A 26,058-nucleotide genomic window follows, 5' to 3' on the forward strand; every position below is an offset into this window, starting at 1 on the left:
ATGCCAGGCACGCTAACAGATTATTTGAGGGTACTTCAATGGTCCTCCATGTCTTATTTTTGTTTTGAAATAATAAAACAGGAAGCTGTAGCGACACCAGTATTGACACAACCCTTCACTGCAAAAGTAAAATCAAAACGCTTCAATAAACTTGCAATGTTGGTATAGCTGGTTCTACGTATTGCAAGATGCAATAGCCTGGCGTGACAGAAAACAAATACGAAGGACGACAAATAGACAAACACTGTCTTCTAATGCTCTTCGATTTTCATCCTTGTCATAGGTCCCGCTGTTAAAATTTTCAGCATAAAGTAAGACCTGTGTCTCTCGCTAGAAGATTTGTTTAGAAAAATGTACATTTGCACTGTGGATATACGACCACAATCAACACGACAGGTGAAAATGCGTTTTCTTTTATAGAAGATGCGTAAAGGCCTGCTAAATATTACATCGCAATAAAAGACAATTTTGAAATACATCCCACTGTGTGTGTTCGCATAGCGTGGTACTCTCCAACGTTCTTTTAACTGTTCATGTTAAAAATGTAAATATTACAAGATTAAGAAACATGGCAACTTTTTGTGTGCCCTCCATTAAACAACAGCTGTAGGGACCCGGGACACTGTCACGTGGCTCATTCACGAAACATTAGGCCAAGTAAATAAACTAGGGTACTATGCAGCTGTGGAATCGAAGAACGGTGTTAAGAGGAAGCTTTAGCTCCCGACCAACTGTTCAAAGCACTTAAAACGCCGAAATGCTTTGATGAAACAGGCGATGAACCAAGTTAAATGGTATGTGTTGGAAATTAGAAAGCTACATTCCAGTGACCATTCAGTTATATTCAAGCAGCATTTGGACTTACTGTACGGACATTTTCACAAAAATTTGTGAATACTTATAGGTGTCCAAACAATTAAGCATGGAAATCTGTAATGCTGCACGAGGAAGAGATATCGCCGATTAACCAAATCTGTTAAAGTATCGAAAGAGAAGAAACTTCATTTATGCATTTTGCAGCTTACGCCATATTGTTAGAACTACTGCGAGAGATTCGCAAAAAGCTTTACTTTCAAATAAGAAGTGTATTTCACAACAGTGTATAATAAATAAATTTTGCACGCTTTAGTTGCAATAAGTGCAGGTAAAAAGTGTAGAATCATGATATCGTTCTTTACTTGCAAAATTGTTGAATTGTAAATGTGTAGTTATGTTTCCAAAAATTTTGCTGTTTTAAAAAAAGTTATTTAACATTTGAGGGTGTAAATATATATTTTTTCTTACAGTCACTACGCTTTATTTTTGTGTTTCAATTGAACAAACTGCAATAAAACAGTGCAAGGGTTGCTGAGAAAAAATATTTCGCTGTTCCCATCTATTTAGATAACAGCTCCCGAGCTAAAGATTCCCCTTAAGATTCATATAAAAAACGTACGTCAGCAGAGCCGCAGTGTAGTTTAAGGCAAAGGTTAAACTTCGCCCATAATTCCACTCATTTGATTTTACATAATGGAAGCTATTATTGACAACAGAAGAATCGCACTTTTTCACTGCCACGCACTGACTCTCTAACGACAGCTGCGCCAGGCTCTATCGTATTTCGCATTCGTCAAGCATGCTTTGTACTATGTTCCTGCAAAAAATATTTTATCCTTTTCAACGCAAGAGTTAAATGGTAACATTTAAGGCAAGACGAAAGCTTCACTCAAAACAAAATCTTCACTGGACTGATCGATCAGCAGATTCATCAAAACATCACCACGCGACCCCAACTACAGCTGCGTCACGAAAGTCGCAGCGCTCGGTGCCTCACCTTCCTGGCGCCATATATTCGCTGACTCATGGAGTTCCAACAGCGCCATCTTCACGTGACTTCCCCGCATCGGGCTATAAAGCAAGAGCTTCAGGCCTTCCACTTCAGTGGGCACGGCAGACAGGGAATGAGCATGTGGTCTAATGGGCCGTTCTTCTGCTTTGTGCAGGTTAGTCCTTACTACAGCACCTTAAAGAGCGATCGTCGTTGTCTTTTGGTTTTGCCGAGCCCACAACACTGTGTCTCAATTGCATAGGCACTGTATGTGCTTGCTTCTCTTGTGCGGATACGTTGAGGTAAATCCCGGTCCTGACACAGATGACTCTAGTACTCGTCACTTGCTGGAAAAAATACTTTGGGGTCAGAATAAGCTAGCCGAGGATGTATCAGCGCTCCGCAATCAACAAACAAACATGGAGAAACGTCTTGTGGATTGGGATGCTCCTTTCTCAGAAATAGAAAAGCAAGCTGCACGCGTGGACAGCCTTGAACGCACGGTAAAATCCTTGGAGGCCAAGATTACCGATTTGGAGGACAGGAGTAGACGTTGAAGTTTAGTGGTCTTTGGTGTATCAGAGGACATTTTTTCCACTAGGCTTGAAATCGCATGCAAGTCAGGTGGCCGAATTCATCGCCTTGGTAGGCCTGATAAATACCGACCAGTCATCTTGTACTTTCAAGCTTACGAAGAAAAACAGCAAATTCTGAAGAATGCTTACAAATTGAAAGGTACCGGTATATCTGTACAAAATGACTGCTTGCCAAACAAGCTCAGGGCGCGTCAACTTCTTTGGGAGAGTGCTTCAGAAGAAAGGCAACAAAAAAAGAAAGTCGTTTTAATCCACGAGAAACTTCGTATAGATGGCAACCTTTTTATTTACCCGCCGTGGTTGCTCAGTGGCTATGGTGTTGGGCTGCTGAGCACAAGGTCGCGGGATCGAATCCCGGCCACGGCGGTCGCATTTCGATGGGGGCGAAATGCGAAAACACCCGTGTACTTAGATTTAGGTGCACGTTAAAGAACCCCAGGTGGTCCAAATTTCCGGAGTCCTCCACGTTGGACTGATACGGAAACTCTAGAGTAAAAATTGGAAATTACAATTTTAAGAAAGACTGACTTCAAACCCTCGGTAATAAAGAACTACGTATAATAAATGTCAATGCCCGTAGCATAGTCAACAAATCTGATCAACTCGAGGCTGTTATCATGGGTTATAGTCCGCACATAGTTATTGTAACAGAAACCTGGCTACACAGCGGAACCAATGACGAAGACGCGTTCCTGCCTTGTTATCTTGTTTTTCGTCGCGATAGATCAACCACAGGAGGCGGGGTGGCTGTGCTGGTTAAAAAACATATATCAGTCACTCTTTTGCGTCAGGCTGACGATATAAAAACTATTAGCATAAAGGTTTCTTGCTGGGGACAATCTTTCCTGTTATTTGCAGTTTATCGAGCGCCCGACTCACCATCCCAATGTATGAGTGATTTGCGTGCGCATATCACGTCATTCGTACACAAAAAATTTTTAATAGGAGACTTTAGTCTTCCAGGAGTTAATTGGGAACGTATTTCTTCTAGTGCAGAACTTGTTCCCCATGTCAACTATATACGTGACATAATCCTATGCCACAATTTACAACAAGATGTAAATTTACCCACGCGCATGCATGGTTCTTCGTCATCAGTATTTGATCTTGTGTTTGCGAGTAGAACAATCGAAACATTTTCAGTGTCGGTAGAACACGGCATATCTGATCATGAAATGGTGTGCTTTTCATGTTGTTTGGAAAAATGCAATCCGAGTAAAACGAAAAGTGTTTGATTGAAGGACTTTTCGCGTACCCGGGACGAAACTATTTTAGATTATCTAGATGTTCACCTTAGCAGCTTTCAAGGAAGCAATGTTACAGAACTTTGGGACCGGTTCAAGGAACTTTGCTCATACTGTATTCAAAATTTTGTACCAAGCAGAACAAAAAAAACGGCGAAAGTTAATCCTTGCGTGACGCGAGAAGTCATTCACTTGAAAAGAAATACAAAACGCTGGAGACGAAAGAACGCCCCCTAGAACGAAAATCCAAAACGCGAAAGCTACGTTGAGCTCGTCTATTGGGCATGCTAAACGGCGGTAATTTAATCATATCTTACCGAATTTTATTCGCACAGCGCCACAAACATTTTGGGCATTTCTCAGTAAAAAAAAACAGTGGAGCAAATGGAGGATAGTGGCATATTCTTATCGTCGAAAAGCAAAGTATTGCGGAGCATTTCAACGCATACTTCCACAGTGTCTTTACCAATACAAATGAACCTGCGCTTCCTACTTCTCCATTGTTCGGTGCAAACTCGGAACTTGTATCTGTACCTGGCGTAGTTTCCATGCTCCTTAACTTGAAAACCAAATCTACCCCTGGTCCCGACAACGTACCGAACGTTTTTCTGCGTCGATACGCAGAAATAATGTCCCTGTTTCTTGGTATTATTTTTCGTGCGTCATTATGCCCAGCAACCCTCCCTACTGACTGGCGAACTGCACGTGTAGTGCCAGTACCGAAGAAGGGTGACCTAACACTGATAAGTAACTATCGCCCAATATCGTTAACGTCATCGCGCTGTAAGATTCTAGAACACATCACAGCTAACTTCATTACTAAATTCCTAAATGATAACAACGTTCTTTCACCTTCGCAGCATGGTTTTCGAAAAGGTTTTTCCACTGTCACCCAATTAACATCGGTTATCCAATCTTTTGCGAATATTTTAGACAAATCCGGCCAGGTAGATGTAATATTTTTAGGACTTCAGGAAAGCATTTGACCTTGTTGCGCACTCGAAATTGATTGAAAAACTTCGATTAATTAACCTTCCTTGTTTCAATAATAATTGGGTTTCAGTGTACGTCACGAACAGACAACAGTTTATAAGTATTGACACTTACCATTCCCGTGAACTCACAGGTACCTCAGGTGCCCCTCAGGGTAGTATTCTAGGGCCTTTATTGTATTTAATATATATTATTGACATTGCCAGCGTTATCACTGAACCCGTTCAAATAAAATTATTCGCTGCAGATGATTGTGTGCTGTTTCGTGAAGTAACCGGCCGCGGTGATCAGATAACCCTGAACAATAACCTTCAAAATCTTCTTTCTTGGTGCAGTCGCTGGAATATGGAACTAAATGCTAACAAGTCAGTGTACATGAAAATAACTAAAAAACTAAATAGCCTATCTTTTCCTTATGTGCTAGCATCTGAACCGCGAACAGAGGTGAGGGAATATAAATATCTTGGCGTCACAATAACAAATAGCCTGGTACACTCACATTACTAACGTATGTGACTCTTCCTTTCGTAAACTTCGTCTGCTACGTCATAAACTAAAACTAGCTCAACCCTTACTCCAAAACTAACATTGATGCACTAGAAAAAATGCAGCGTAAAGCAATCAGATATATTTTCTCAATGTACCGCATGACTTATTCCCCGACAGCACTAATAAAACAACATGGTATCCAAACACTGGAAATGAGAAGAAAAATCCAGTGGTTAAATTTTATTTTACTTCTTAAAAATAACCTCCTTCCCTCACCCCAGTGCCTTATGTAACGCCAATGGTGGAACGCCGAACACGACAACGCCACGCGGACTCTTTAACTCCCTATAATGCCAGAACTAACGTCTTTAAATATTCTTTTTTCCCTCGCACCATTACGGATTGGAACAATTTACCTCAGTCGCTGCTAACCAGTATTGATTCCATTGTCAATCTCAATTATTGACATGCTGCTCTCTTGTGAATTGATTGCTGAACTTGATTTTTGCGTTGTTCTTTTACATCGCATAAACTGTATTGATGATTTATTTCTACATATTTTCTTTACTTTATTTTTTTTGGAAATTCCTTCATTACACGAGCAAGTGCTCTTTTCCGTGCTTTGTACATGCAGCTGATGGACTGGATTGGTATTCTGCGCACTGTTAATTTACGTCTGCTAATGTTATCTCTTATTATAATTGTATGGCGCTCCTGCTTGGGTCACGCCAAGGCCCGCAGTATTGTATAAATAAATAATAAATAAATAAATAAATAAATAAATAAATAAATAAATAAATAAATAAAATAACATTGGTTAGCATGGTGTAACCATTTTTTGTGAATGCATATTCACAAAAAAAAGAAGGAACGAGATGCAATACACCCCTATGTCAATGTAAGAATACAAATAGCCGTGGGGCAGCCCCTTGCTACGCTGCATTTTCTATTGCTTCAGTTACGTATTTGTTCAACAAGCCCAAAATTATGGTTTTCATTTGGCTCTCTTTTTGGGAATAAATATGACACGTATAGAAAAAATCTGTTTGGGACAACAGAAAAAGTATTTGGCCAACGTTAAAGCCCAGTTTTCTTACACGGTAGCACCTATTTGCATCGTTGGTCAAATCAGGCCTGTGTACTATGGGCGTTGCCCAAGATGTAAGGAAAGAATGAGCTCTGCACTAAAAGTCAGGTGTTCATTTTATTCCTTGTTACAAGACGGACACCGAACAGACTAACGTGTAGAGGCCTAGGAGAGCCCCTCGTGACGTGCCGCTTTTATGGCTAGTGGCCTATTCGTATTGAGCATGTTTAATTTTTAACTTTTCTACGTAACTTTGTCTTTATTTCTGCATCACCTTGTACCGTATGTCACTATTTCTGGCACGCCATTTTGTTCTGGATTTCAGACATTTCAAGAAAGCCGCAAAGCAAGTAGCAGGCCGTATGCATCAAAATGATCCACTGTGGTGTGCTCAATTTTCAGGTGTTGAAAATATGAGACACGGTTTGTCAACATGCACACAGTTTTTCTACAGGCACACGAATACAGCGTCACAATTTTCCTGTTTGATTAGTTTTTCAGCATGTGCCGCATGCATCATACTTGACCACTTCACACTGCTCATCGGTCAGTTACGTACCACACGCCACATTTTACAGCTCGTGGCACATTTTGCTACATCGTCACAAGTACGCAGCTATAATGCGTCGCAGAAACTACTTAGCTTCTTGGAAACGGTACCGAAAATGTTCAGGTGTGTTACTAGAGAGCTGGGAGACAACACAAATCAAATAAATGACTAGGTAGAACAGAGCATGTGACCGACCATGCATGATGCATTGGGCAGCATCATTGGAATTTGCCGCAGCGCAGAGTGGGCAGCGCCACGGTCAATAATCCTGTTCGTCGAAAAATAGCAAGGAAGCTATTCCGAAAGCGCAACAATCCCAGAACAGAGTGTTTGCAAGATAAACACGCCATACACGCACATGTGCACAATATGGTAAGTACAGAACACGACGAGTGATTCATACATCAGACGGCGTGCCATGTGGTGACTCCGGCCGCTTGATGTCGCTGCGAGTAGTGTAATGTATTACGGGGGTGATCATTTTTAAGTTTTGCGGAAATTTTAAAAAATCGCCAGTTTCAGATAGTATGATTCATATCCTTGACCTAGATTATTCCAAGAGGAGGCTATTACTAGCACGAGAAATTTAAACACATTTTCAACTGATTAACCAAAATTGACTAATGAACTGCTTAGTTAATTACTTGATGGCATATATTACAATTTACGAGTTATACCCCGTGAGCTTGTAAGCGGTATCCATTTGAAATTAATTTCCATGATGACGCCAGTTTCGAGATATTATTTCCGAAAGTATGGGCGAAATACATGGGCGTTCCAGTTAGTTTTGTGGTTAGGTGCAAAAAGAGCGTTTCCGTAACAAAGTAAGTGCAACCACAGTGCATTTTTACGGTGAGGTTGTAGGCGCATATGTGCAGACCAGTGTCATTCCGGGACATCATTCCAAGTGAATGTAAAGCCACCGGCTACAATTCTTGAATTGCAATATTTACCGTAAATCAATTAAATAAGCAGTTATATAGTGAATCACTGTTAATTATTTGAATAGGTGTTTCGATTTCTCATGCAAGTAATCTGCGGTTTTTTAATTCTTCGAGATGAAGGACTAGAACTGTGTTATCTGCGACCGGCAGCTTTTAAAAGTCCGTAATACATTACAATGATCACCCCGTATACCACACCCTCTAGTGCAAACTTCCAGACTCACGAGGGTTTGAAAACTCCAGTAGGAGTGGTCGACTGTGCTCTTCAAGCAGTAGCGAGCACAGGCACAGGGGCGGCGGGGCGGTGGAGCCCTCCACACACTAAGACATCATGGCACAACTTTAGAATTGCGAAAAGACGGTAGAGAGTGAGTTAGTTCGCCCGGCATTAGTTATACCTTTTCTAACCCTTTTGCGATCGTTAACAGCCGCCAATTCCCTGTTCGCGCCGAAAGAGCAGCGAATGATGGGTGAGGGGAAGGCAGAGAACGCGCACTCGTTTTCAAAGAAGCGGACGCCTCGACCTGTATGCGGCTTCCTCCGTACTCCAAGCAATTTTTTTTTCGCTGCTCTAACAACGGTAACACAACGTACATTGCGTGTAGTTTATTTTGCTATATGATAGTGTTGATAAAATGTTCTTTTTAAATACTTTAAAAGCAACACATTAATGACTAAAGCGTTGCTTTTACTTCTCAATGTGTTGTATAATTTAATTTTTGATTTTTTTTCACAATTCTATTTTATTGTGATGTTAGATTGTCTACTGTACGCTGATACATTATTAGGCACGCGAAAATTGTGCAAGCTTGCTTTTTTCGCTCCCTGCAGCCATTTCGTAAACGGGCCTCGAGCCACGTCAAGCAGCTTCATGGCAGCTTTTGTCCTGGGCCTCTTGCTTTTGGAGAAATAAAATGAATCTCGAATCATAAATCATAAAGGCTTTTTGGGATAATACGGATCACCCAAAAACACCGCATGTTTGAGCCTCACAGAACATAGGCAAGCAGTAACGGTTCAAGAAGCAGAAAGGTAACAGCGTTTATCGACAAGAACAACCTGCTCTGATACGCTGAAGACGGTGACTTCACATAGTGCCATGTGCTATTTCAGCATCACCATATAACTGCATCCCCAGTTATCAACGTCACAGGAAAGCCTTGCACCACGAAATCCATTTCCCACTTAGAATAAGTCTCGCCCCACTTCTTTAAGTGTTTGCCCCGAATTCGCAAAAAGCACTCATGCTACTGTCATTACTAAGAGCAAACTTCAGCTGATCCTGAATGTGGGCGGGTTATTATCTAAGGCCAATGCCAAGGAGCACTTAGGTTTGAAAAGCTTTGTGAATTCTGCCCCTTATGTCGAAACCCATCGAGTGGACGGCGCACGCGAGGACTTGGTCGCGGCGTGACGTAAGGCTTGTCTGGAACCTGTGTGCTCGGCGCTTCTGCGCTGTTGTGCGGCTCCTTTGATAAAGTCGCTGTTGCAGAGGTTGTTGGAGAGTAACTTGGAGGCAGGGAAGTTGGGCTGTGCATAGGCACACACGTAGATTCAGTGGCTTTCGCAATGGTCATAAGGGGTTTATAGCGATGATCATGTATTGTAGAGCCTTCGGCGAGGCATTGCGCTTCGAAGGTCAACCAGAACTTTCAGTAAAGTTAAAGCCCTGAAGCTTACTTTACTTACATTGCATTGCTTGTAACAGATTCAGCCGTAAAACTGTAGCTTTCTTCAGCAACACCATTGGACCATACCTTCAATAGAAGTGCGCTAGGCATGGCTGTCGAAAGCACTGGGTGATCAAACTTTTATTTTTGTTAAATTTTTACCTCACTTGTGTGGAAAGTGTGCTATAGACCTGAAAAAAATAAAGTACAGGAAAGGTTGCAGGGTATGTATGTTTTGCAGCCAGATAGATCAGCCTTTCGTGGAATATACAGTTCAGTATTTAGGGAGACGAAGTCGCATGGTACGTATTGCACTGTTCAACGGCACACAGTAACACAAAGAAAAATCCATAAACACAGCAGCTCAACGTTGCAGGATTGAATGAAGAGCGTTACCGAAAAACAATAACAGTTTCCGGCGTGGGTCGCACTGACGTGCACTATACCTCGTTTCCCAGCTAGCGTTAGCCAATATATTAAAGGTTTTTAAAAAGATCAAGAAATCACAGTGCAAGATTCGATTTTAAGACCTACGATTTTTGGTCGTACAACTCTGACGACTGAACACTATAGGTTTTGCAATGGTGTATTGCACCAGAATTTCTTGATCCTTCTTTTTTTCCTTTGAATACCTTGGCTAACGTTAAAAGGGACACCCTATATAGCAAGAAAAAAAAACTGTTTTCCGGGATAATTATTATACCTGAGTCTATGTGAATGCTATCAAGGTACGTAACTCCTCACCATTTCAAAGCAGGCCAGTGTAATTGTCCATCCGGTATTAAGGTCTGAATGGGTGTGTCATGTCAAGGCGCGTTCGTAAAAGTGTAAATTTTCGGCAGCGGCGTAATCGTGTTAACGATTAGGCCGCTGCCGAAAACTTACACCATCAGCGAAGTATAATACACTTGATAACTGCAGAAAAACGTCCGGGTTTGTCTGGTTGAGTTCTGCGCCAACAGGTGGCTGGGGGGCACAGTGCAGGCGACTAACTTTTGCGCCCCGCTCACCCACTATTGCCGCCTGATCTGATTGCGCTTAGCGGAATACCGTACACGCTATATATAACTCTCTCCTATGTCAAAACCTATTGCGAACAATAGGCGTACAAAATAAAATGTTAAAGCATTAAAAACACAAATCCACCCAAGCAAATAAAAAAATTAATTAGGGCGGAGCGATGTGACATTTGTATGTTTCCATTATTAAGAATATTGCCACACCAAGGTTAACTTGACCCAAATTCTCAACACACGCCGTCGGCCACGCAAACATGGTACAAAGTTAGAATAAAAACATAAATACATAATCTTATTATAAAACACACTTTATTCGCCATACAACCAGCGATTACACAGGAACCGGTATACAAGCCAATCGAAGCGCTGACGAATCACCTGTTTTTTTTTGCTTGCCTATAGCCAAGGGTAGCAGTCTATAAGGCTCATGCACTCCATGAACTGCGTCCCCATCGTGCCTTGCAGAATAACTCTGCGAAAGCGATGAGGCAGGCCAGACCGAGACCTGCTAGAAGAACTACGAACACGCCACCGACTTTTGGCAGACCCAGTTCGCTAGCTGAACCTGTCCTAGACTCGCCCGTCTCCTCTGGACAGCGCTTCATCGGGTCCCGTACTCTCCACCAACGGTCCTTGAGTTTCTGAAGGGTACCACGCTCTTGCAGCCGCAGTATGGTCGACGAAAGAAGGTTGCGGTACGGAGATCCTGCGAGAATGAAACAATACATGTTTTTTTTTTATTGAAGTGAATATAATAAAATCTTAGGACCAACGTCTACTATCAGCCTAGCATTTTCACACGCTGAACACTGGAAAAGTACAGGTGCCCACAAAGTAACTCGGAACGCCAGACCGGTGGCCGCTCGTGGGCGGAGCACACCCGCGGAAAACTACAGCCTTGGTCTGCGCGTGCGCGGCATCCCTAGCAAGCAAGCCTGGCTCCCTAGTGCATCTAGAAAGGCGTTGCCTTGCGTCAAGAAACTTGCGGTTTGTCCCTCTTAGCGCTGCAACAACACATCTGGGGGGGAGGTGGGGGGGATCGGGGCCTGTAGGCTACAGCGTGCTAACACGCTATGCTGCATAATCACTAAACGCACGCGTAATCCTTGCGGCGTATTCTAGTCGGAATGTGTATTCATTCTAAGAGAGAGTCATGGTTTCTGGATAGCTTGTGTGGATGGAATCTGTGAGTGTTCATAACTGAGTGGTGACCAGTAAGCTCTCCATGCGCCACTTTTAATTATACCTAAAGTCTTGCATATCTGTGTCAATTATTTCGCCTAAAGCAACCCTGAATTCATAGCTTATTTTTCATGTGGGCGAGATGTGCTCTGTAGTATTTTAGTACTTGTGCAATTATATTACAAGCCGCATTTACTACTTGGGAATACGATCATAACTTCGACTGTAACACGACGGCTCATTTAACAAGGATGACTGCGTGCAGTAATAAAAGTTTCCAAAATGACATCATGCGACGTATTCCAACACGCCAATTTCATGCACAGGAATTAATTTTATGCATGCGGCACTATAATGAAAGTCTATTCCATGCTTCGCAGTCACAATGAAGATAGCATAGTGCTCTATTCATTTACGAAATCTGGCCGCTTCGCTGCAGTTTTAGTAGGGAGTACTCTAACATTTGATCGCGTGTCTGCGTTGGTTGGCGCAAACATTCAATTTTTTGTTCAATGTGGTGATACGTTGCTAATGAAGGGGTTGTCCAGCTATGTGAGTTCAATTCGTATGAAAAAAAAAAGTTCGGTGGGGTCCCACGTCGATTGATAAGGCGACTTTGACGGCGAAAGCTTTAGTTCGCCCGGCATTTAGTGCAGAGTTCATTTGCGATTGCTTGCTTATTTATGTTGGTTAATTAATTAAAAAAGTTGTCGCAGTTTCACCTGAAAGGCGAAGCATCAATTGCGATAGCAAATATGTAGAGAGCCATACGGAGTAATGATAGTAGCTTTATCAGCTGTATAAACTTGGACATGCAGCAGCACCGGCAACACGCAGAACTGTTGTCGACGCCATCGGCGTTTTGCCCACGTTCGCACAAAATGCGTGCGGCGTTGGTGACTGTTGCCGGAGCCTCTGATATAAATAGGTACTTGGTGCCGCAGCTAAACGTCCCTTCCCTCCCTTCCCTCCCCCCCCCCCCCCCACGGCCTTTCGTGCGTCAGAAGAAGGCGCGTTTGCTCTACATATATGGTGATTGTAAAGGAGGAAAGAGACGCCTACTTCTGCAGCCCTTAAGGGAGCACGGCACAGAACGCGCGTTTGTTCTCCGCCGTGCGTTCACTCCCCGTGAAAGCGCGCGTCCCTCGCGCCCTTTCACTCGCACCTACAGCGTTCGGCGGCGCGCGGCGACGATTTCATCTCCATTGACGTCATACGGAACCTCACGGCGACGGCGACGGCGACGGCGACGGCGACGCCGACGGCAGAAATCTGCTTTGGAGTGTCCATATAATTGCTATCGCAATAATAAATAATATTGGTAATTAGGTTTAATTGCTTTCTTACTTGCTGTTACGAAGTCTTTAATTGATCCTAATTAGTACCTGCTGCTCTTTGGAACTCTTAATTAGTTGTAATTTTACGTGACCTGTCTTGTCACGGAGTCTCGAAATGATAAGTAATCTCTGTTGCTGTTCGCAAGCCTTAATTACCTTTAATTTCTCGTAATTATTCTTAGTTACTTAGTAATTCACTTTGGCACGCTTTAATAAAGGTGTCGTATGATGTCTGTGTATTGGTCTTGTTAATTACCCTAATTACTTTTATTTAGTATTTGGGACTCTTGAATTAATCTTAATTGCTTTAGCTGCTTGGTGCTAAATTGCCTTTAACATGCTTTATTTAACGGTAGAGGTGTATGCCGCTTTCTGATTTTTGCTACCGCAAGTGTTGTCGACGATGGTGACATTCAGCGACGAATATAGTTAAGCCTTTCGCTTTAAAAGGTGTCGATGCCCATTAACGCGGACGCACGAGCGCTTATGCTCCATCGCGTGCACACGCGCGCACACAGCGTTTCAGAGACCGCATCCGGACAACCCCCCTGTGACAACGCTAAATGCAGTCAACACTATTCTTTTGGAGCAAGGCAACACCTATTTAGATGCACTCGGGAGCGAGGCGAGCTGGCTAGGGAGACCGCGCAAGCGCGGACCCTGGCACTACTTTTTCACCGGCGGACTCCGCCGGCGAAAGGCCACCGGTCCGGCGTTCCGAGTTATTTGGTGGGCATCCGTATACCACATGAATTGCGTACATGGGGATGTATCAAACTGACTACCTAACCAGTAGGAAGTTGAAAGATGCTGAAGGTGATGTTTCCTAGATACTAGAGCACTGTACAAAATTCTAGCGGGAGATATCGCCTTAGAGTTATTACAATAGCTAACAATACGTATATATATATATATATATATATATATATATATATATATTCAGTAGCGTTTTGTTTGTGTACTTAAGGGACATAATGCGATTCGCAGCTTTCCTCTGGCATGTAACTAAACATATTATAGGGTAATCGTCGACACTAAAGACATTTTTATTTCGCTAACAATGGCAAAACGATTAGTATAATATACTACAGAAGCAGTTTCAGCAAAACTGCAGGGCTGTTACTTGTATAATTTTCTGGTTCGCAGCTTTTAAAAACTGTCAGCCCTTCCACTGGGGTGGAGATGGAAGACCAGCGAAGCTGTACTATGGTGGGAATTATGCATTTCCAATTATGACTACTTAGATGTGATGCTGTAATTGGTTATTTGAACTAATAAAGAATGAGAAATACATACGATGCGGTAGTTTTCATTTATGTAGCGACCACATGATTCATGGCCTTATGATCGCTACGGTACACCGCCATTGGGTGTACGGCAAAAGTTGGCACGTTGTTCATAAACACGTCACAACGCCGCGCGCGTTCGGTGCAAACGCGGGCAAAACGCCGCCGCCGTCGACAACAGTTCTGCGCATTGTTTGTGTGACCGCACACAACCGCTGTCAAAACGCTGGCGTGAGCAAGCGCGCCAGCAGCAGCAGGCGAAAGTTCATGCGGTCATGGCTTCAACAGAAACTGAGCGGCGAAAGCACAGCGCAAACAAAGGTAGGAGCCGTGTTGCAGATCGCTTTGAAGATACGGTGCGCACGACCGCCCGGCGCCTAGCAAAGTACAAGTTGCTAGCAGAGCAGAAGCCGCAACCCCTCCCTCCTGCGTTGCCTTCCCACTGTCCTCCTTTCACGTGGGAGATTGAGTCGTCAGTTCCTCGTCACGCGTTGCGTTGTTCCTCCGAACGAACGGCACGCGGCCGGGCCATGGGCAACTGATAAGAGCGCTAGCGCGATGTCTACGTGACGGAACGGCAAAACGCCGTTGTCGACACTGTTAGGGGAGAGGCGGGCGAGAGCCCAGAGAGAGTCGGCGGCACAGGCGGCAGGGCTGCGCGCATGCGCCACCATGGGAGAGTGGGAACGCACACGCATAGTCTAGGGTGCCTCGATGCCCTCCTCGCCCACCGCTCCCCTTCCACTGGGAAGTTCGCGTTTGCTCTCCGCCGTGCGTTCGCTCCCCGTGAAAGCTCGCGTTCCTCGCCCTCGCATGCTTTCACTCGCACATACAGCATGCGGCCAATGAGAGCTTTTTTTTTCTACATCCGGACGCGACCATCGAAGAGTGAGCCCTTAACAGCTTCGCCGTGAAAGTACTTAAACAGACGGAACATGCGCATGGCGGTCTGAAATTTTGACGCAACTCGAGCACGCCCTCTGCAAAATTTTTCAGCACGCTGCGGATAACTGCTGACACCGCAGCTTCAAAGATGTCATGCAGATGACCTGCAATTTCTCAGTCACGTGTAGCCTCCCGCGAGCAGCACTAATATCAACGTCGTTGTCTGTAAGTTTTCGTATCAAGAACGTCTGCTGTTGGGAGCCTTTTGTGACGCTGCCAGTTTCATTTCAAATCTGAAATACTTCATGGAGGTTGCTCTATATCCTAATTATCTTAAAGTAGGTTTTTTAAGTAGCTCAAGAACATTCCGTTGATGAGGACCTGCCGCTGTACAAAACAGATATCTATTTCGCTTGAATTAAAATTTAGCTGTTTCCTGCAAGTTAGAACAGGTTCTTTATGTATAGCTGACTTAAAATCTGTGCACATTATAATTTTCCTCTGCAGGAGAATTCCTGTTAATGTGCCTGCTATTGTGCCCGTTATTGGTCATGCGTCGGATTCAACAACAATTTTTACAATTACACTTCAAATAAAAAAAAACTAACAGCCGTTAGGGACTATCTTGTACATTAGTCATCTGTCTTTAGTGCACTTCCTTTGTTGAGTGCCGCGCGCCTATAGAACCTTTCTCTCAAGCACGCGTGTCACGCTGATGTCTACGTATCGTTATTGGGCTGAATGCACCGGAAGTTCGGCTTTAAAAAAAAGGCAAAAGCAGGCAAGATAGATGGCAATTATTGTTGGCGAGCTAGTTGAGCTCTAAAGGACGCGAATGGTTCATATAATGCGTAATTTAGAGCCGTGCAAAAGTGTTGGATTTCACAGGTATGACAGTTAACATTACACACAAATATTATGCGTCGAGATCTCCAGGCAAGGTGCAATAACTTTTTTGCGACTCCTGTGTGTCGCTAGCCACTTCCATTTTATAATAAAGTATAGCATTACAGAGAGACGGTGAGATTGGTGCACAAGACTGACCGGTCGGTGTGGCAATGCCATAGCCTTTGGATTCCAGCAGACCCCCAATCTGCTTGAGCTTGCATCGTCTCCGTACGACGTACTCGACGCTGGTAGACTCCATGAGGAAGGCGTAGCCACCGCTTTCAACGCGCTCAATGCCCTCGTCGTTAGAAGACACCAAGTCATCCTTCATGGCGTGCCACATCATCTCGTACGTCTCGTGTCTCGACTCCTGAGGCGCAAGGTTGCGGGAGAACACAAGAAAATAAATAAAATATTCCCTGAATACAATCGAGTACCTTTTTTTCTTATTAAATAAGAAACCAGAATATCTTCAGGCTTTCATTCACCTCTAACGCATTTGCACCTTGGTAAAGTCCACATCGCTTTAACGCTATTGTGCAAGCTATTCCAGGACGCGTTAAGATTGAAGGCAGTAAAATTTGATGTTTTCTTTTGTCATGAAATGCACCTACGCTACATATGCTTAAAATTGTTCTAGCTGAACTTCGTACAGAGAAGTCAATTACTTTGTCATATTTGTCGTTTTAATCTGCATCTGTGGGCGTTAAGATTTCCAGTTCTCTCTGTGCCATCAAGTAGGACTGAACCACATAAGCTCCTCGGGCCGCATGCGGGAGGCGACCTAATGCATTACATTACAAGACACGTTGCTGATAGCTCTGAATGCGATGTTGCCAAATACAGACTAGCTTTCCGCAAGCCAAACGTTCTACATTTCCCACTAAAATGTGGCATGTGGGGCTCCCTGAGAATATGATATTGGACCTCACTGTTTTTAAGATGTGCAGTTGTGCCCTAAAGATTCCCCTGCTTCAGGGTGCTAGTAAGATTTTATAGACAGGCGAGTGTGTGCAGATGGCTGTGGATGTATGTATCATTCATGCCTACGCGTCATTACTGTGCATATCATCTTTTTCACGCAACCCGTGCCGTAGCATTCGAGGATTTTAGCCAGACAAACAACTCCAGATATTCATGAAAAGGCCACATCACTCTTTTCTATGGAAAATTTGCGGTACGGCTGGCGAAGTTGAAACAATGACAATAGGGGTTCGCAGGGAGACGCATATGTGTGATACAGTGAGCATGAAATAGTATGACAAATGATAATGGCTTTGGTGATGGTAGTCACGATAACCGTGGCTGCGGCTGCTTTAAGTAGGTTGCGCACAGTTTCAGCGAAAATGCCACCTCAGGCCCAACACATATTTAGTCAACTCAGTAATGTCTGTGCCATACCTTGAATAAAGTGTGCGTCGATCCAGATCGAACGCAACCGTAGCGCACAGCGGACTGCTTAGCCAAGTCTTCGGCGCTCTCGATGGGCGACTGAAGCCTCTCTCGAGTCAGGAATGACGCCAGGTTCGCCGTGTACGAAGATACCAGCACGAACGAGAACATCCACCAAGTCGCCGTGATGATGCGTGTTGACGGCGACCTGCAGTATTTGCTATGTTATTGAACATTATCCCAACGAAGCCAAGTCATGAGAATAGGGCATAGAATGAGTGAAAATTTGTGGAATATGCATAATCGCAGGAATAATACTATTGTGGAACAGCGTAAATATGCCTTTACACAAGTCGTTAATTATAGCTAAATACTCTCTGCTTCCCCTTTCTTCGGTGTAAGTGGTTGATATTTAAAAAAGAACTCTTGGGTGTTGCATATTTCAACAGCAACGTCACTTTGGTGCCACTTCACAACGGCGTGTTGGCGTTGGTGTTCATGCATAGCTTCTGTAAGTATAACCATAACCTAGCCAAAGCTAAGGTCATTGAATAATGCTGAGTATATTGAATGATTTTCGGTGGAATAAATAATTATGGCAGCCCTCTTTTTCCTCGCATTTGTTCTTTGTTAAGCTGACAGATTTAGCAATGCGTTTCCTTTTACTCACATCGCGATTCTCTGTGTACGAAGATGACACGACGGCAGCCGACGAGGCACGCCACCGTCCGTGCATTTATTTTTGAAGGCGGAGTGGCCAGCTGAATGGCGGACTGCGGCGAGCAGCCGGATCGAGAACGAAAGCGCGTGTACTGCTCCTGACTTGAGTTCCACGAGATGCGCGGCGCGATGATGACTGCTGGTGATGCCTGATGAAAATTATGACGCTACACTTTGGTCACCGAACAATATGTTGTTCAATAGCAGGCCACACCGTAGTTTCCATCACCTTCATTTTCTTATACGTCAGTGTACGTTGCGAAACTAAATAAAGAAATATTCGTTTAAGTGTACTATGCAAGAAAGCAGAAACAAAAACATGTAACTCCTCTTCGGTGCACACAGTTTTGAACTAGGCATACACGAAGCTGATCACAAAGATCAACTTTCCAAGCGTTACAGTAGCACATGCGAGTACAATGACTTACGGCGTGGAGTATCGGTGTTTGCGGGCTGAACATATGACAGTCCCTACATGGTTAATGTTTATACTGGAGACTATCTGACACCTGTCTTGGATACATCCACTAGGCATGTATAGAGGAAAGATGTCCGACTGCGCATCAATTCAACCTTTCATCGATGAAGTGTTTCTTCTTCTTGCTCTGAAATGATCAATTAGGAAGACTTCATGATTTTCTTTCTTTTGTTGCGTTGTGCCGTTCATTAAAAAATTATAGAGAAAAGTGCTTCACCCAAAGCTGCCACACAATGAACCTTTCTAGCGAATTCGAATCACGGGCATGTAATGCCACTCTGGCTCTCTGCAACTCTCCCCATCCCTCGAACTGTCACCTACGTATTGTCGACTCTTGCATGACGCTCCAGCTACCGCAAAGCCTCTCACTGCGATGCAACATTTCTGTGTTACTTGTCTGGCTGGGTCTGGCATTTACAGAGAGCTTGATTTTACTGACTGGGATGAAAGGCGCACGTTCGTGCGGCAGCTGCGAGTGTGAAAACGCTATCGAACATGTCCTCTTCATCTGTCTCCACTGTGACGACCAGTGTATTCTACTGGGCACCTTTGATCACCTTTATTCAAGGCCACTCCCGGTGACAAAAATACTTGGACCATGACCACTTGCATCACAAGTCCACAAAGCGATACGTGTCCTATTTCAGTTAGCGACTGTTATTTCGATGTGCACCTCCGGACGGAGCCACACCCTCAGCGTTCTTCCTTTATTCGTTCTTTATTTCTTTCCTTTTCATCCCTTAACCCCTTTCCTCAGCGTAAGGCAGCAAACCGGACTTGCATCTGGTTGACCTCGCTGCCTCTCCTCCAATTTTGTTTTTATATTTCTTGCAAAAAGGCAATAAGTTAGATTAGGAGAAAAATAAACAAAGTCTAAAGCTATAAGAAAAAGCATGCAGAGAAGGTGCAAAAACAAATAAACGTTCCTCGACTCACCTTGGCGACTTATCGCACCCCTGGCGCATGATGGCGCTTATTGTGAACCACAAGCTGTTTAGCAGAGTGAAGTCACTTTTCACTGTGTGTAGGCCGCTACTTCCCTTTCCGTCCCAAAACATCCTCTCTTCTTGGTGTTCTGAGAAATCCATTCTTTCCTGTCCCTTGATGATGTCGAGCGCAGCATGGCCCCTCTCCGTTCTACGGTACCATTTGTCGCCGCTGCGCGTTATGTTCTTCTGGCAGCAGCAGCTAGAAAACCGCGAAACGGCACGACTTCTAGTCCACTCCGCACTCTGAGCATGCGCAACGCAACACAGCACGACACTGACGAGAATGCACGCTGCTGCCACACACAGCCACACATCCGATGAGAGCGGAGACAGGAAGAACAGAAGCGAACGTTTCTGCTCTGTATTCTTGTAAAGTATGCTGACGCCTAAGGTCATGAATGGCATAGTAAAGTCAACGGCCTGCTCGCGCTGTGATGTGATGGTCAAGTCGCCGATCGCCAGGTCAGCCTCCTAGAATGAAACCGCAGGTCGAAAATTCACGTAGGCATTGTATGCTGTAGAACATTGCGCGGAATCTAGAAGCAGCAGGAACAAAATATTCTCTTTCTCTTCCTTCAGAAAAGACAGCACTAGGGATTCATAACGCTGAGACAGTAAAATGCAGCAGCATTTTTTTTTCAGATCCTGGCAGAAAGAATCGTCTGTATAACATTCCATGCAAGCACTATCACGTCAAACAGTTCTTAACGCTGATAAAATTATGTGTTACGGGCTGTCATTAAGATTTCAAAGCAGCAACGAAGAAGTTTTTGATAAATTTTTCCAGTGAACGAAAGGATGGAAATCACCAACTACAGCTAGCCAGGGGATCTCTCATACTAGCAAGCTCCTCTTACGCTTAAATCTTGTGGCTTGTTCTGCACGTGGTATTTGTGTTGCATATCATCCAAAGTTTATTCAATAAAAGCAACCTGTAACTGGAGGAACTTTCTTGACCGCCAAGGGTTTTCTTGCGGCGCTTCTAAAACAGGAAAAGTTTCGCTGCACAAAATTGGTAGGCAGCTTCTCCTAAAGCGGAAAGCAAAATTCCGCCATTTTCTGTGTCACATTAATACTTTCGAGCACGTACTCATTAAGTTATCTCAACGAGGCTTCTGAACGTCGACAGGTTTGTGACATTGGGCGGTATGACGTAATGACGCACATTTCATTTGCAACTTTGGTCATGCTTCGTCACCCAACTTACCTTGTCGATGAGCTCGCGCATCATGCCATTCCAGTGCCCTTGGGAGTCTTGGGCTCCGTAAGCACCATCCCTGACAAGCCTCAGCTGGTAGCGGAAGCCCAGAAACACAGATATTTCTCGGAGCAAGTCCATGCAGAATCCTTCGAAACGGTCGTTTCCTTGAAGCTTGTGCGCGGAATTTCTTGAGCATGACATAAGGTGCATTCTGCCGGAATAATTGAATTGGACACACATGAAATTTCTACTAGTTTGGAGCACATGGTATGCAAAAGAGGAACAGCGAATTGAAACGAACACAAGAAAATTCGAAGGACGCTTAAGCTTTGCCTTCAAGAGCGCAACGCGATAGCATTCAAAGATTCCTGACTGCTTGTCAGGCTTCCCGGCCAACTGATGCTTTATTTTTTCTCCAACTTCGAGTCAGCGTGCGGCTGCCGAAGAGGCGAGCGCCATCTGGATGGTGTTTATTCAAGGGACCAACCGGCGCGCTCCGCTGTATGAATGGAAGAAATGCTGGAAAAAGCGTCTGTGTTTGCGTTTCCGCGTAAGCGAATTATGTTTTCTCGTATAATGTCAAAGCGCCTGGATGAACTTGAGTTTGTTCGCCTTCAGCCGGACGTTGGCCACTATTGTTTTACGGCGGACACACATCTGCGTGTCATGATACGAGCTATGATACGCGAAGAATTACAATCTATGGGCTTGCCGTCACCGTCGGTGTGCCCCAGTGCACCTTCTAGCACGGCCTTGCGTGACATCATCAGGGATGAACTGGCGTCTTGACCTGCTCTGCGCGCGTGCAACCCTCCGTCTTCGAAGAGGTAGCTCCTTCGATCCTCAGTCCTCTGCCCGTTCAGTCTATAGCGCCTAGAGCTACGTTGAGGCCGCCGCTTGCGCTTTGCCGCCGTGTTAGTTCATCTATGTCAGAGTCCGAAAAAGTACGCCAAATTCTGAAAGGCATTAGATCAGTCACTTTAATGCCCTTGCCATCAAGTACCCCGCACCTCCACCGCTTATGACGTCTCTGTTGGCACGACGTTTATTCGGCCCGAGTACTCGGCAGCGAACCAGCGAAGGCACACACCCGATGATGATGAGCACACAGAACTGAAGATGAGGATCGAGCAACATAGGATGATGATGATGATATACAAATGAAGAAGACGTGCGTAATAAACGCCCACAATGTTTAGATTACACTCCGACGCCATCATGTCTGTAGGTCGTGGGTAAGTCGCACTTTACGATTTTTCTGATGCATTTGCTTTTAAAAATTCAATTAGTTCACTAACGAGTCCGCCCTACGCGGAGAGCCTGCGTGGTCGGAGTGGTTCGCGATGATTTTTCGGTGACGCCTACACCTACGCCGACACCCGATTTTTTTTTTTTTTTGCGACACGGGGCCTTTAGCGCTATTACGGTAAACGGGAAAGCATTGCACCGTGATATCGTGAGATTATGAAGATATCTGCTTAGAAGCGGCGATGCTTCCACGGATATCAGTTTGCTTTTTGTTGTCGCGAAAACTATTTTGTGTTCCTACATTCCGTGCTGTTCCTATTGCTAGTAGCAGCGCGAAAATGACTTACGTCATTGCAGTCATCCAATTGCCCAGTCCCACTCAAATATATGAATGCTTTTGCAGGCTTATTAAACATTGTATTCACGTGTTTTATGCTCTAAAATAAAGAATAGCGATAACTGATGCAATATTCGCTACCCAGCGTTTTCAATAAGATCGAACTAATGGATCAGAATTTGTGTGTCTTACAGTAGAAATATTTCTATGAAATTGTGTCTCGAGTGAGAGAGAGAGAGAGAGCAAGCGAGAGAGAAAAGGCGGGGAGGTTAACCAGAAGTCAGTTTCGGGTTGCTACCCCACACTGGGGTGGGGGATAAAGGACTTGGAGAGAGTGCAAAGAGAAAGAGAGAGCGAAAAAACACACACACACAAAAAAACACAGGCATAGGTAACAAAGGAGGCGTTCCAATCACAGGCGTTCACACAAGCCAGTGGACTTCAGGAACCGCAGGAGCGCTTGCACGGCCTTCTGATACGATGTTGAGTCGCGTCGATGTTGCAGAATTCTTTCTTGGGATAACGGCTGGTCGTCCAACTGTTTCAGCATGACGGAGAGCGATTGTCTCTGCACACTGTATTGTGGGCACTGACAAAGAACATGGCGAATCGTTTCCGCATCTCCATATCGAGTGAGGTTTGTGATCTTTCCCTTGGGACTTAGTGATCAGAAGCATTTATATTCGTAGTTGTATAGTTTGTGTTATCTATAGTACCAATTATCCTGCACCGTCTCTTTTGTGGCTTCCTTTGTGACCTGGGAGCACTACATTATCCAGAGGCGTCCATAGGATCCCCTCTCCTTGCAAACGTGCAGGCCCTTCTGTGCTGACCCCATATTGAGTGCGCATTGAGCCCCTCCCCCCTCCTTGCGGTGGTATTTTATTTCTTGCGATGATACCCCTCCCCAACCTCCACCCCTACTGCATCCCTGTATCAGACCCCCCTGTCAGTGGCAATCCTAGTCAAGCAGCGGAGACAGCTTTACCCCATTATTCTCACCACAATGGTGCGTTTCATTACGATCTGAGAGGGTCAAATAAACCGAAACGAAAACCAGACATCAAAAATTTATATGTGCGCCTTTGTTTCTTGTCGCACACAAAGTGCCAAGGAAGTTACGTTATTTATTTGCGCTCGTTTGAGTTCGAGTGTCTTATTTGCCAGTTTAGATCAGTTCAGATTGCTTGCGTAAGTTTTAATAAGGTGATCGCGCAACATGTCATGCAAAACATGACTTCGCAGAAAGTTATACAACTATGACGGCCGGAGTACAAGTAATTCAAGAGATGCTCATCTGTCATTGAATATCGGAAAAAGGCTCACCAATATTGTCGTAATTCTCAACGTCTTGTTCTTCAATACATTAAGTATTTCTTCCTGGAACATCTTTTCCGCGTGAGTGATGTTGAGCCCAGACGACGCACTCCAGGTTCCGACCTGGCAAAACATGCATAAGACAAAGACAAATAAACGTGCACAAGTGAACGATAGGAAAAATGCGTACTTTATCTGCGCATTTAAGGCAAGCAAAATTCTTTTATTCAACAACGATGAAAATGCGCAAATGTATTCTTTGTTAGGGTAACAACATAGGCGAGAATTTTTTTTATCTGCGTAATTGCCACGTTGCAAAGTGTAGAAATGAATTTATAACGCCGAAGAATGAGCGACTAAGGAGCACAACGGAATCCAAAACAAATTTTTTTCTTTACGCCGCAACCATGCAAAACTGACTAAGAAGCTTAAGTTAAAAAGTATTCATGCATCTAGCCATTTTTAAATCGTTTCCGATAGCTCCAGTCTGAAATCACAACCTGGAGAGTTGAATGACAAGCAAACTAAAGCAAATAAGACAAGTAAGGTTTACTAGCTGGACATTCAAGAGACGATGTAGCTAATTCCTCAGGGTTGAAATGACTGGCGATGCGCGATCCCAAAACTCCGTATATAGGCTGTTTCACATGGCGCGATTGGGGCGAAAAAAAAAATCGTTCTGTCCGCGCACGTCGCAGAGCGATTTTCGCTGGCAGCTTTCACATGCGTCTTTGACCGCTCGATTTCCGTCGCAGCGACGCCCAAGGTTTCTCCCTGCTCACAAAGTATCCATGCCTGCATCGTTAAATAAAACAACATGGAAACTAGTCAAATATTACAATTTCATATTATTTCTTTGAATATAGAATAGCACACAATTTTTTAGCCTTTAAACGCGTTGAGACTGCGATCGCTTAGTCCGCAGTTGCGGCTAGTGAAAATGCTGCACAAACCGCATAAGCGTGCGGCGTGGTGGGGTGGTTTTGTTTTGTACACTCTAGTTGTGTTGTTGCGGTACGATGGAAGCCACAACTATTCTCCTGCAGGAGTATTGGCCTCTCCGAAAGAAGAAGCTACTATTAAGTGTGCAAGTGCCTGGCACAATTTGTAGCAATGAAGACGTTGACGACGGCGACGATCGTGAGGGTACGTGCCGTATGTTGAAGGCGGCGTCAGCTCCCGACCTGGATAGCATGCAGCTTCTCCTTTTAAATGAATTTTGCGAGCTGGAGAAAAAACGCCAGGGGCGTTCACGCTGTGCATGAGGGGAAGGACAGAAAATTGTGGTTGATCCCTCTTATATAGGAATCGGTATAGAACACGAAAGTGAAACGTGTCTTCACAGAAGTAGTGTAATGTTTATTGCACATTGATATATAATGTCTATTGGTGTTTTGTGGCTAAAGCGCCCTTAGGCGTTGATGCACCCACGCTGACGCCTGGTGGCACGTCTCCTCCATCACGACTACCAACGTCGATGACCATGAGCAACCGTCGTGCACATGGAAGCTGCACTACGCTGCACACGCTAGCACAACGCGAAAGACGAAGCACGTAACTGACACACTAATACAACGCGCAAGACAAAGCACGTAACTGAAACGTCACCGAGTCAAATCAGCGCGTACAGCGCGTCGTAATTGCAGCCTCCGCGATCAACTTCAGAAACATTTTCAGAGCTAATTGCGGAGGCCACGCTCCGCTGTGCTGAGTACGGTGAACGCCACCTAGGTGGCGTTGGTAGTGCTTCTTGATGCCAGCGTCCCTTCGAATGCTGGCATCGAGGCGTCGTAGTGCTGAGACCACCGAAGCGTTCACTGTCGGTGCGCGTTAGTGTCATAATGCAGTACTTCTCTTTTATTGCGATAGCAATTATATGGACACTCAAAAGCAGATTTCTGCCGTCGCCGTCGCCGTCGCCGTAGCCGTCTCCGTCGCCGTCGCCGTGAGGTTCCGTATGACGTCAATGGAGATGAAATCGGCGCCGCGCGCCGAACGCTGTATGTGCGAGTGAAAGAGTTCGAGGGGCGCGCGCTTTTACGGGGAATGAACGCACGGCGGAGAACAAACGCGCGTTCTGCGCCGTGCTCCCTTAAGGGCTGCAGAAGTAGGCGTCTCTTTCCTCCTTTACAATCACCATATATGTAGAGCAAACGCGCCTTCTACCGACGCGCGAGAAGCCGTGGGGGAGGGGGGGGGAGGGGGGGGGGAGGGGAGGCGACGTTTAGCTGCGGCACCAAGTGCCTATTTATATCAGAGGCTCCGGCAACAGTCACCAACGCCGCACGCATTTTGACCGAACGCGGACAAAACGCCGACGGCGTCGACAACAGTTCTGCGTGTTGCCGGTGCTGCTGCATGTCCAAGTTTATACAGCTGATAAAGCTAATATCATTACT

At 44.7% G+C, this 26,058-nt stretch overlaps 1 pseudogene; it reads right to left on the reverse strand.

Moving 5' to 3' along the window:
* Positions 1-10,719: 10,719 nt before the first annotated feature.
* Positions 10,720-26,058, reverse strand: part of LOC119462355 (glutamate receptor ionotropic, kainate 2-like) — a 109,718-nt pseudogene continuing 94,379 nt past the window's right edge.

Source organism: Dermacentor silvarum, chromosome 8 (genome assembly GCF_013339745.2).
Source record: "Dermacentor silvarum isolate Dsil-2018 chromosome 8, BIME_Dsil_1.4, whole genome shotgun sequence".
Classification (NCBI taxonomy): domain Eukaryota; kingdom Metazoa; phylum Arthropoda; class Arachnida; order Ixodida; family Ixodidae; genus Dermacentor; species Dermacentor silvarum.